Source organism: Hippocampus comes, unplaced genomic scaffold (assembly GCF_001891065.2).
Source record: "Hippocampus comes isolate QL1 unplaced genomic scaffold, H_comes_QL1_v1.1 scaffold60, whole genome shotgun sequence".
NCBI classification, from domain to species: Eukaryota; Metazoa; Chordata; class Actinopteri; order Syngnathiformes; family Syngnathidae; genus Hippocampus; species Hippocampus comes.
This window is the reverse complement of record NW_017805483.1, coordinates 925,476-937,586: the sequence shown is the minus strand read 5'-3', so window position 1 is coordinate 937,586 and position 12,111 is coordinate 925,476. Positions and strand designations below refer to the sequence as shown.

General features: G+C 40.5%; 1 protein-coding gene across 1 annotated transcript in view; it reads left to right on the top strand.

The window, feature by feature from the left end:
* The first annotated feature begins 4,040 nt into the window (after positions 1-4,040).
* nck1b (NCK adaptor protein 1b) overlaps positions 4,041-12,111 on the top strand; it is a 54,394-nt gene continuing 46,323 nt past the window's right edge. Inside the window, exon 1 of the mRNA XM_019876040.1 lies at positions 4,041-4,500. The gene's annotated coding sequence lies outside the window, so the exon portion shown is untranslated. The remainder of the gene's footprint in view (positions 4,501-12,111) is intronic.

Genomic DNA, 12,111 nt, shown 5'->3' with positions numbered 1-12,111 from the left:
CCATGCGTCTTTAAAAACTGGCCTGTCACACACTTTTCTACAAATATCCCAAAGATGAAAAAATCTACCACACGTTTTACTCTCTATTTGCCTTGCTGAAATCAGCCCTCATGCCACCCATGCACAAGCGGGCCAATGTCAAGTCAAGCTTTAGTTACCATGACGACCAGGGGCAGAGGCTTCACGGCCTGGCTTTTGTCATCTTGCCATTAAGTATATGCATAACGATAGGCTGCATCTTACCAGTGAGTTTGTGGCATTGCAGGCTGCCATTTGGCTCTTTTACATCACTTGCTCCGCGTTCTGGTGATTGATTGCTTGGCTGTCTCCTCGTCGCTGTGTGTTGGTCGGTTGCTTACTTCTACTTATGGAAGGAGAGTCCATTTGAACTCATGGAGACAGCAGTTCATACACGGGACTCGATCTATGTGGTGTATGGGCACATCACCAGTCTGTTACATAACAGCTAAACTGTCTCAAATAAATAGTCTCACTCCAGAGACCCAAGTCAAATTTACATACGTCCCCTTTGATTGGAGTGTTATCGACTTCTTAGAACGGGAACATCAGCCAGGTGTGTTTTTCGTCATGCATTGTAAGTGTCAACAACTAATCCGTTGTAGTCAAAGTGAAACAACAAACACAAACACGTTTATTGATTTTTTTTTTTTTTTTTAAACAGCAGAACCTTGGGAGTTGAACACCAGCTAGTTTTTACATTCTTCACTGAAGTTAACCTCGGTGAACACAACGGTCATGTAGACTAATGGACGGAAAAAGATCTTATTTGTGGTCTGTTGGCAAGCTTCTATATTCACAGTCATGCAAATTATTTGTTCGTATTGTGCTGGACAGCAACATAGTTTCCTTTAACGTCTTTTTTTTTTTTTTTTAAACAGCAGAACCTTGGGAGTTGAACACCAGCTAGTTTTTACATTCTTCACTGAAGTTAACCTCGGTGAACACAACGGTCATGTAGACTAATGGACGGAAAAAGATCTTATTTGTGGTCTGTTGGCAAGCTTCTATATTCACAGTCATGCAAATTATTTGTTCGTATTGTGCTGGACAGCAACATAGTTTCCTTTAACGTCTGACATAATAGATTTGTTTGATTTCCGAAGCACATTTTCCTCATCAATTTGTGGTCAAACTCTAAACTGTAGCATTTTTTCGGTTTCACTGTACGTGCCATTTGATTTCCCGTCAACAAGGTTGCAAACGCAAAGAGCTCCGCGGCGTGTATTTGACGTCGACGTGCTTCCGGTCGCTTTCAAACCCCGTTGAAAACTTATTCCCCGAGGTCAATATTAAAAATTAGCCTGCCTTCTGATGATAACGTGTGGCCATCTGTTATTACCCAGGCCAGGCGCGTGACTCATGTTGCCTGCTGAGTCAGCCGGTTTGAACCACATCCCGGAGGGAATGTGATCAACTGAGATGCAGTGGGGTCCTTGGTTTGCAACGGTCCTGACATTCGACAATTTGAGGTTACGAAGAATACATTCGTGATAGACTGACTTGTTCTGAAAATAGAAAGCCCGCCCCCTACCCCCCCCCCAAAAAAAAAAAAGCAAATAGGTAGTTCGTCCTTACTTCTTGTGAGGAAGTAGTGAGGACGTAGTTATGAGTAAGATTATTTTAAGAAATGACATTATTTTCCAGGTGTAGGAACGTTTAATTAAATACGCGAGTTTTTCGTTGTGTTTGTGGGGTTTTGAGGCTAGCTATGGTGGATAAACGCGTTCGGCTGACAGGGGACAGGGGTAAAATGCCACAAAAGACTCATGAAAAAAGCAACAGGCGCTTACATACAAATTCAGGTTACGTCGTCGTCGTTGGAAAGGACTGCGTCGTAAGCCGAGGACCGCCTCGCAAGAATAAGATGGTGGTGCCGAAGTGGAAACCTTGTACTTCTCAATATGGTCGCTGGAGGGCGCCGACGACTCACTTTTTAGTCATCCAAAGTGAGTTGACATTTAGTGCAGTAACTATTCATTAATTGTGAAGGCAATTGTTTTTGTTTGACATGATAACTATGCAGCTGGATACATAGAACTCACACCCCATTCTTTCGTTTGAACTGCTGCAGCAGTCATAGCACAGATGTTGAATGTTATACATTTTTGTACACCAAATCACTCATGCAAGTTTGCAACACAGAGCATTTATTGTTTGTTTATGAAATCATTTTGTTTTGAAAATATTCACGGCCGCGATAAACGGTATCGCTCATGGTCTCTCAACGTACACCTTCATTTTGTTTTGAATAAATATTGCATGTTTGCTTCTTCAATCAATGTTGATCTCCTCAAATCGAAAAGGTGAATAAACTTGAGGAAAAAAAAAGATCTCAAGCAGAAATTGTTTTTTGTTACCAAATAATGTTTGGGGGCACTTACATGTATGTATATACTTATTTTTGGAAGACAATCATTGTTTTCTTTGGAGATTATATTCAATGCATTTGAAATACAGTCAAGATGGGTGATTTTCAAAGCGTGGTACGTATATGTTCTCAGTAATCCATTTGTTGCTTCAGTTCAGTTGAATTTACATTTTAAGTACAATATATTTGCATTTAAAATCATTTGGAACTATGTTTTTCACATATTTATGTTAATACAACTTTTATTTGACTTTTATTGCACAAGACATTTTAATTGAATCATTTGTTATGTTTTTGACATTATATTTTTACTCAATTGAAGTGCACTGTTAATGTTCAAACTGTGCATAATGTGACAGTGTCTTACAATTATATCATACAGTCTATGCTTGTTAGAAATAAAACTGGTCTTGACATTATTGATGTGGTTCCAAAAAAAAAAAAAAAAGGTGCTTTCACTTCAAAATTAAAGACATTTATAAATGACTCCTAAATATGATTTTGTATACTGTGCATACGATGGTGTGTTTTCAAAAACAACATGAAATTGTCTGTGTTCACCAAACATTACAATAGTTAGTTTGTGTATGTACAGGTGCGGCACAAATGAAAATGTAATTCAAAAGTTTATTTACGTCTGGTAACTTAATTCCACTTTTTGAACATAAACACTAAATGATGTTTTATGCCATATTCTAAATTCTTGCCATACACCTGTATCTACAGTATATTAAGCGTCATCATTCACCTCAGGTCTCGATGTGGAGGAGGCCTCATCTGTTTGAACAGGAAACAGATTGCATCCTGCAAGCACACTGCAGAACCTTCCAAACCCACACTGCACACAACTGCATATGTTCCCCGTACAAACACACACAAGTTCATGAAAAAGGGGTCATCACTTCCCATTTGACAAAAAGTACAGCAATTGTATGTACTTTTTGGGGAAAATAATACTCTTAAATGTGTACTCTCAATTTGTTTATTTTTTATCATCTACAATAAATCAAGTAACCAATTAATAAATAAAACAAAAATGTGCTATCTCTCTCTCTCTCTCTCTCTCTCTCTCTCTCTCTCTGTTTAAGATTTGTCGGTGTATTTCAAGGTACAATCCACTGTACCACTGGGTCTTCTTTCTTGAATGGGGCCCTGTGTGAGATATATATATATATATTAATAATCCTTCATTTTAGCATTTACAATTTAGCCAGTTAATAAAATAATGTGACATGTTAAATGTAAATCAAAGCACTTAATGAAAACGTTTTTGTTTTAGTATTTCAACAATTAAATTAACCAAGCATTTAATTAAATTAATGAAAAAATGTAACATGTATTTGGAAAAATTATAGAATTATAAATGTTCACTGTAACATGGCCGCTTTTTTATTTAGCAATAAATCAAGTAACCAATGATTTAATAAACTAAATGGCAAATGTGAAAAATATATATCTATATTTTTTATGTTTTCATTTTGATCTAGTATAAAGCTACTGGCCCGATTTATTAAAATAAATGAAACGTGTATTTAAAATGTTTAGTTTACTGGCATTTTTTTTACATTTATAATTCACAACAAATCACAAATTTAAAACAATTTAGTTAGATACATGAATAAAAAACAAATACATACTTTTTCAATATCACGGGCCTCTTGATCATATAAATAATGGGTCGGATTAAAGAACGGAGTGGACCGCGTATGGCCCGCGGGCAATACTTTGCAAAACCCGTGTCAGTGTTCCTAATATTGTGTCCAAAAACCACTACGCTCGTGGAACTAATGGGCAGATGTCGTGCTTTTGACCTCCACCCAGGTCGTCCAATCAGAAGAGCGTTCATCACTACAACCAGCCAACCAGCGAGAAGTGGGCGGGACTTGATGTCTGAGCAGTTACGGTGAACCTAGCTAGTTAGCCTAGCATAAGCTAATGCCACGGAGCTATGACATGCTTGGATACACACAGCCATGCTATTTCCAACGGCGGCTAACGTAACCTGGAAAATTCTTTAACTTGGCTGCTCTCCGGTCACGTCGCCGGGCTGTTTCGGGGAGGACTACGTACGGAGGGAGAGACGAAAAAAGGTGGCCGTCGGCGAGAAGAAGGTAAGGCGTGCCTTGTAAAAATCACTGGTGCCGCAGTATGGCTTGTTATCGAGACAAGCCCCGAGGCTAGCTCTTATTTTCACTTCACCGTACGTAACCTTCCATCAGCACGGCGGCTAACGTGGCTAACCAGTGGCTAGTTTCTCGCGACTCTCATCACCGTGTTCTATATTGAAAAACAACGGGCGTATTGTTAGTTTCGCAACGTAACGCGAGGTGTTTGTAGAAAAGTCAGTCCAGGTCAAATTTTTGTAAAGCGTACTAAACGTGCCTTATTTTTTTTCGCGAATACAAAAAGGAGACACTTAGCATTTCCCAAATGTCTGCATTTTCTAACGTGGAGACGCCCTGGTTGCATTCTTTATTTCATGTTTCAAAACATATTTTCGCGAAAAAAAAAGTTGTATATTTTGGAGACTCATTTTGAATATTATAATTATGGCATCTTGAGTAAATTTGTCTATTTGGTTGACGGGATTCAAGTTGAAATGTGACCCAAAAAGTAGTACAGTAGAGTGAAGGGAAAGTGACTATGTGAAGTTATCAATTAAGAGCAAGGTTGTCTATTTTCAAGAATAAAAATGGTGCATTTGGGGAGAAAATGTTTTGTTTGGAGTTTCAACTAATGTACACCAAGTCTTTATAAATTGATAATAAAAGTAATTTGGATTAAAGTGGAAATTTTATGATTTGAAAAGATACATTTTTCAGGCAAATGCAATATCTAGTTTTGAGATGAAATTTGGAACATTACGGGAATAAAGTTGGACATTATTCAAGAAAAATGTTGAATTTTATGGTGGAAAAAGACATTTTCAAGATTTAATTCAGACATTATGAAAATTCGATTGCGTATTTTAAAGGGCAAAAGTCATATTTGAGGGGAAAAGTCTTCCAATAATTAATGTAATAAAATGAGAATAATTTTGGGGGGAAGAGACGTTTATAATCAGTTTATTTTACGTTACATAATTGATGGATGAAAGTGGTATATTTTTAAGACTTAAATAGTTTGGGTGATAACCTTTTTTAATTGTACATTCAAGTGATTAGAAGAAAAATCTTTTGTTTTCAAGGTAAATCGAGAGAGGTATACATTTCTCAAATATACAACAGTTTTTTTTTTGTTGTTTTTGTTTGCCCTGATCAGTTCATTCTTATTTATTTACTTATTTTTCCACATTTATTTTCCCCATGGCAAGTGTCAGTTATTTGTGGATTTTTGCTATTTACGATCGGGCCTGTTTACGGGTCCGCTGTCGAACTTTATTCTTGATCAGTTCATTCTTATTTATTTACTTATTTTTCCGCATTTATTTTCCCCATGGCAAGTGTCAGTTATTTGAGGATTTTTGCTATTTACGATCGGGCTTGTTTACGGTCCGCTGTCGAACTTTATTCGTGTGTATCTTTCTTCCATTGTTTTAACTTCACAGTTACCATATAACATACCTTTCAATTGAAAATAACACCGCAGCTGATAACATCATCTGTCATCTGCTTGTGCTCCAGTTTAAACAATACGCACACACAAACTTCCAAACTGATATGTACTGTGTAATTGTATGTGCCTGGTATTCATTATCGCCCATGTTTATTTTGATGTATGCTTATTCCACTTAGGGCTAACACTAAAAAGTGTGGGTGGGTCTGCCCAATCGTACAGTTTGTGTAATTATTGTCTGACTGACTGATGGGCCTCCTGACAGTCTCTCATTAAGTTTTTTGAGGGGGAGGGGGGCATTTGGTTGACTTGACGTATTCTCGTAGGAGGTTGGGAAGACCTCACACAAACTTTTTTTCCCCTTGGTGAAGCCCAATTTGAATTCGTTTTTTGTTTTTTTTTTTCTAATTGTACTTTGAGACCTGTTGGTAGTGGAAACCCGAAAGAGAAAGACATTTAGCAATTTTCTTCCCCCCACAATTTAAAACAGTTCCGCTGTTTTAAAATCACGAACAAAATTACGACATCACAAGACTACATGTCACTTGCGCTGTCACGAATGAATCTTTTTAGAATCGCTTATTCCATGAAAAACTCAGGTGAACGGTGTGATTCCTTACATTCAACAAAGCCAGAGGAAAAACTAAGTCAGACTTGTCCACGTATTTTGATTGAACTCACTAAGAATTTGAATTTTGAAGCCCAGGCTGTATTGATGTTGTTTTTTTAGGCTGCCAGGTTCTGGCATAACACCCTTTATCATAATTTGAAGAATTCCTAACTGCATTAAAGCTTTATTCAGCCTGGTCTGTTGACACTGGAGTGACGAGATCATTTGTCTTTTCCCTTTTCCGTTTTTTTTTTTTTTTTTTTAACCCAAATTCACATGCACCCAGAGAAAGGCCAGCGGCGACTCTGATGACAACTCAGCTTTGGCTGTTTTTTTTTTTTTTTTACTTTTTATTTTTTTTAAAGCTTTTCTATTGGCTAGTGACTATCAAGCGACAGGCTCATTTTATTGCTTTCTCTCACGTCCGGGACTCCAGCAGCCCAAAATCTGTCCCAACTGTGCTTATTGGTGAAAAAAAAAAAAAAAAACACCATTAAAAAAAAGCTGATGTTGCTCAAAATTTCCACGGTCAAATGACAAGTTGGAGACACACTGCTCCACTAAGTGGCTTAGGAAAGTTTCCTTTTCAGCCATGTGTTTTGTTTGATCTTCTTTTTTCAAATCGGAATGTTACTATTTCCTCATTTTCACTTCGGCTATAGAACAGATATTTTCCGTAGAGCTTTCATGCATGGAGGTCTCTCTAAACAGTCAGCTGACACGTTTTTATATGAACAAACATCAATGAAGGTCAACTGTAAGCGGGCGGGAAGGCACATTATGATTTTACGACTGCTTTTGTCTTGGTCCGTGATAGAGTACTGTTCATTCTGTCCAGGTTCGGGTTACATGACTACAGTAGGAATGGAATCCTTTTTTTAGGAGTTGACCGTATTGATGAAAATGTCACATTGTGACAGTATTGTTGAAAAATGATGCCAATTTTCTTGGGGAATTGGGCCCTAAAATTTGTATTATTTATTTTTTCCTGAGGAACTTTTTTTTCCCCTTGAGGCTTTGAATATGTTAAAACTGGACAGTTCCGACTGAAATAAATGAGAATACGGAGGGATTTTTTTGGGGGGTCTTTAATTTCGTAAAACAATGAATTTATCCATCCATTTTCCGATCCGCTTATCCTCACACGGGTCGCGGGGGGTGCTGGAGCCTATCCCAGCCGTCTTCGGGCAGTAGGCGGGGGACACCCTGAACCGGTTGCCAGCCAATCGCAGGGCACACACAGACAAACAACCATCCGCACTCACACCGAGGGACAATTTGGAGTGTCCATTCAGCCTGCCATGCATGTTTTTGGAATGTGGGAGGAAACCGGAGCACCCGGAGAAAACCCATTCGGGCCCGGGGAGAACATGCAAACTCCACACAGGGAACCGGAGCTGGAATTGAACCCGGTACCTCTGCACTGTGAGGTCGACGCTCTAACCACTGGACCAGTGGGCCGCCAACAGTCAATTTATTCTCATAAAAAGATTGTGTGCAAATATGACTTTTTACTCGTTATGTTTGGGCTTGATTTGAAAAGAAAGAAGAAAATGTTTGCATTACGATTATTTTCTGGTCGAATTTTCTGTCCGTCTTGTGACTTGATTCTCATGATTAAAACGTCGGATTCTTAATATTGAACTTGATTTCAAGAATTTTTTTTTCTTCTTGATTTCAAGTTTTGAAAATGCTTCTAAAATACCCATGTCAATAATTAATGTCAGTTTCTATTTCATCTATTTCATTTTTGTGCACCGAAAATGTCAGATTTTTGGTGCACGGTACTTTTACTTCCTCCTGTTGCTTTTGTTGTCCTTTATTGACTGCCTGCGTATTATTGTCAGCCACGTGGTGTGAAAATGAGGAAATGTGTCCTAAAATGTGGTCACGATGAGTTTCATGATGACACTGCATATCGAAAACGGCCGCAGAGATTGACCCATACTGGTAGAGATTGGACACCCGTGGCGAAACTGTCTCCATTTTGTTATGTGTTTTGTCTGACCAACACGCAACCTGGAATGCCTCCTGCTCTCGAGATGCTCTTACACAAGTTCCAACACGTGTCTCTCGCAGACTTCCTTTTCCCAAGTGGCTTATTTAGTCTTCTAGAGACAGAACCCGAGGGCTCGTATTAGCCAGGATGTCGGAAGCCGTCGTATTCCTTTCAACAACCCCCGTCTGCTATTGTCAACACGAAGTTTTACAAGTGGTTGACTGTTTTGAAGGCAACAGTGGACTTTTCTGGAAGACCACATGCGTGGTGCCTAAATTGCTTATCATTTATGGCTTCCCCTAATGAAATGACGGTTTTGAGTAGCCTAACACCACTGGAGCCAAACATTAAGTAAGCTGTCGTTGTAAAGTTGGGTTAGTAATCAGGGAGACACCTTCCTGTCGGCAGGGTTAATTTGATGAGGTCAACCGATGGTCTGTTTTGTGCTTGGGTGTCGCCTGAATGCACTGCAAGCAAAAACTAGTACAATAACTAGCAATTTAAGTACCGTATTATCCGCACTATAAGGCGCACCTAAAATCATTCAATTTGCCCAAAGCCGACAGTTCGTCATATAATCCGATGGGCCTTATGTATGGTGTTACAGTCTCTTTCTATTCTCCATTGAGTTGTTTCCCTGTTCATGTTCCTATGCCATCTAGTGGTGATTGTTAGCAGGAACCAATTGTAACCAAAAAGGGTTCTGCCCAACACTCATTGACATGTGCATTTGCCAACACACACTCAAAAAGACAACTACTTTGTGAGCTCTTCGCAGCCATTATGAAATGATGATAATACCCAAAGTATCGTTAACTACTGACTAAACCGGGGGTCAGCAACACGCGGCTTCGGAGCTGCATACGGCTCTTTAGCGCCGCCTAGTGGCTCCGTGGAGCTTTTTCAAATGTTTGAAAATGGAAAAGGATGGGGGAGTGAAAATATGTTTTTTGTTTGAATATGGTTTCTGTAGGAGGACAAACATTCTTAACATTTTCCAGTGCTGTAAAAATATTTCAAATAAATATTACATTTTAACATTTCTGTCAACGGGAATTTGCGTCATAGCCTGCGACACACGTTTCTATCAGCAGTGCGGGATGCCAGGCAGGTGGCTGTTGTCAGAAAAAACGGCGTTTCATGTCCAATTCACTGAGGGAACTGGCAAAGAATGGCAATCTGAAGGACCGAGAGAAGCATTTAAAACCCTCTTTACTCTTCGCTGCCGTTATGGCTGTTGCTCATTATGGCATGCGTGTGTAAGTGCGTGCGTATGCGTGCGTGTGCAGTCACGGGTCGATCGCGGGAGGCTGGTTGATCGAAAAATAGAGTTTTGGTCAAAAAAGGTTGGGCACCCCCTGCTCTACAGGATGCACTGCAGTGAAAAAAAATGTTTCAATAAAGCTGTGTTTTATTGTATTGTATTCCCTTTAGCATAGTTCCATCTAGTGATGCATAGCGCAACCGCAGCCATTATTGTAGCTTCTATTTTATGCGCCTTATAATGCAGTGCGCCCTACATATAAAAACAGTCTTGAAATAGGCCATTCGTTGAAGGTGCACCTTGTAATCCGAAGCTCCTTCTAGTGCAGAAAATAAGGTAACATGCAGGGTGGATACAGAGGTTACACTCCAGTTCGGAACGGGTATTCTCTGATATCGGGGTATATTTTTCATTGTCTCATCTGTGGTCGACATGGGCACATCCTTCGTTCACGGTTGGTACTGTTCAAGTGACATGGGAAGTGGAAATGGGGATGTGAAAATGTGGCGATGATATCATTTGCTGTTTTTTGTTTGCGTAGTATGTGATGAAATCCTGGTCTTTACCCAACGGTACGCGTAATAATCAGCGATTCATTTCCTTGCTCGTTAAGAATTGTCGACTGCATCAAACCAGATGTTGATTAATCAGGTTCTGAAACAAGTGTGGCAAAAAGGAGTGACTGGCTTGGGTACAGCCACCAGAGTTGCTGTTGATTCAATCTCAACTGGAGGGTCCTTGATACTACAGATATGAGATTTGGGAGTAATAAAGTCACGCAATGGCGTAACACACAGGGGTACACGGGGGTACGTTTTGGACCGAAGAGCGACTTTTCGATCAACCAACCTCCCGCGATCGACCCGCTACCGCGCACGCACATACACACGCACGCCACGATGAGCAACAGCCTAACACGGAGGCATGCGACACACTTCTGCAGCCTGTTAACTATTCGTAGCTCACACGTACCGTTTTAAAGCGCTTCCTCGGCCCTCTAGATTCCTATTCTTTGCCCATGCCCTCGGTGAATTGTACACGACACAAACTGAATGAGAATAATGATAGCAATAAAAGATATAGCGCAACTAACTGCTCTGATCACAAGCTGCAATTACAGACTGCTGAGCGCTAACAACTTCCGGTGACGCAGGTCACGCGCCACCGTAGGTTCAAGATTTACCTGCTTTATTTTATTTTATTTTTTGTAATACTTTTTGTGAAACTTAGACTGATAGGATCATTAGGGTGCAGTGTACAGTAACATTAAAAAATATATTACTAACATGCACAAAGACACACAAATGGTTGTTTAGTTTTTTTTTCTCCGCTACACCCCTCGCGATCGACTTGGGACCAGTCCGCGATCTACCGGTCGATCGCGATCGACGTAATGCGCAACCCTGGCGTAACATGTATGTATGGACTTGGAAGTGTTTTTCAGACAGATTAACTCTATTTCTGACTTTAGTACTGCGGTCGTCTAGGTTCGGAATGCACTTCTGGCAAGTTGTGATTTGTGTATCGTTGGATGACAAATTATTTACAACTTGTAAATTTGTTCAGTGTGCAGTAAGGCTTGAAAACGCTGTTGTCAATCACTAAGAATTGCGCTCCTCTGTTTTGGGCCTCTGGAGGCATTGATCCCGAGGGTGCGTAGCCAACTGCTTTCACGCACTCATGACTGCTACAGCGTTGTTGCTTAGCTCGAGAATTAAGAAAAACACTTTTTACACATGCTCGCAGGGGCGCCGGTTTGAAGGTCTCGCATGGCCCTGATCCTGATTTGAACTGCGCCACATACTGTGGGTAATGCCGCTATGCGTTGTTTGAAAGCAAATGTGAACTTGAGTGGCTTGGTCAAGCCTGCATTCTGCCAGAATGCATCACTTTCCCATCGTCCGCTCACCCCCTATGTCCGCACTTCCTGTCTCACAGCCGGCCCTGCGAGTCTCCCATGACCCTTTGCTGTGATGCTGCTGTTTTGTTTTGGGGGAAATCTAGGACAGCCGCGAGGACATCCCGTCCCGTGGGCTGCAGTTGTCGCAGTTCCATGTGAAAAGCTCTTCATGGCGCCTTCACGTGGCTGTCCGAAGAAGGTTTGTGGCTGAAAATCGAGGATTTGGGTGTAAGTCGCAGGAAGTGTCGCAGTGCCAGAAGGGGCGAGTGCGCATACAGAGCACATTCCAGAAGGCGAGAGCCCTGTGATTTTAGCAGGCTGTCACAGGGATTAGGTTACTGTCTGCCCCTGTGAGCTCATGCTGTTGCTGTGTCAGTGCCTTAGCAATCTGGCT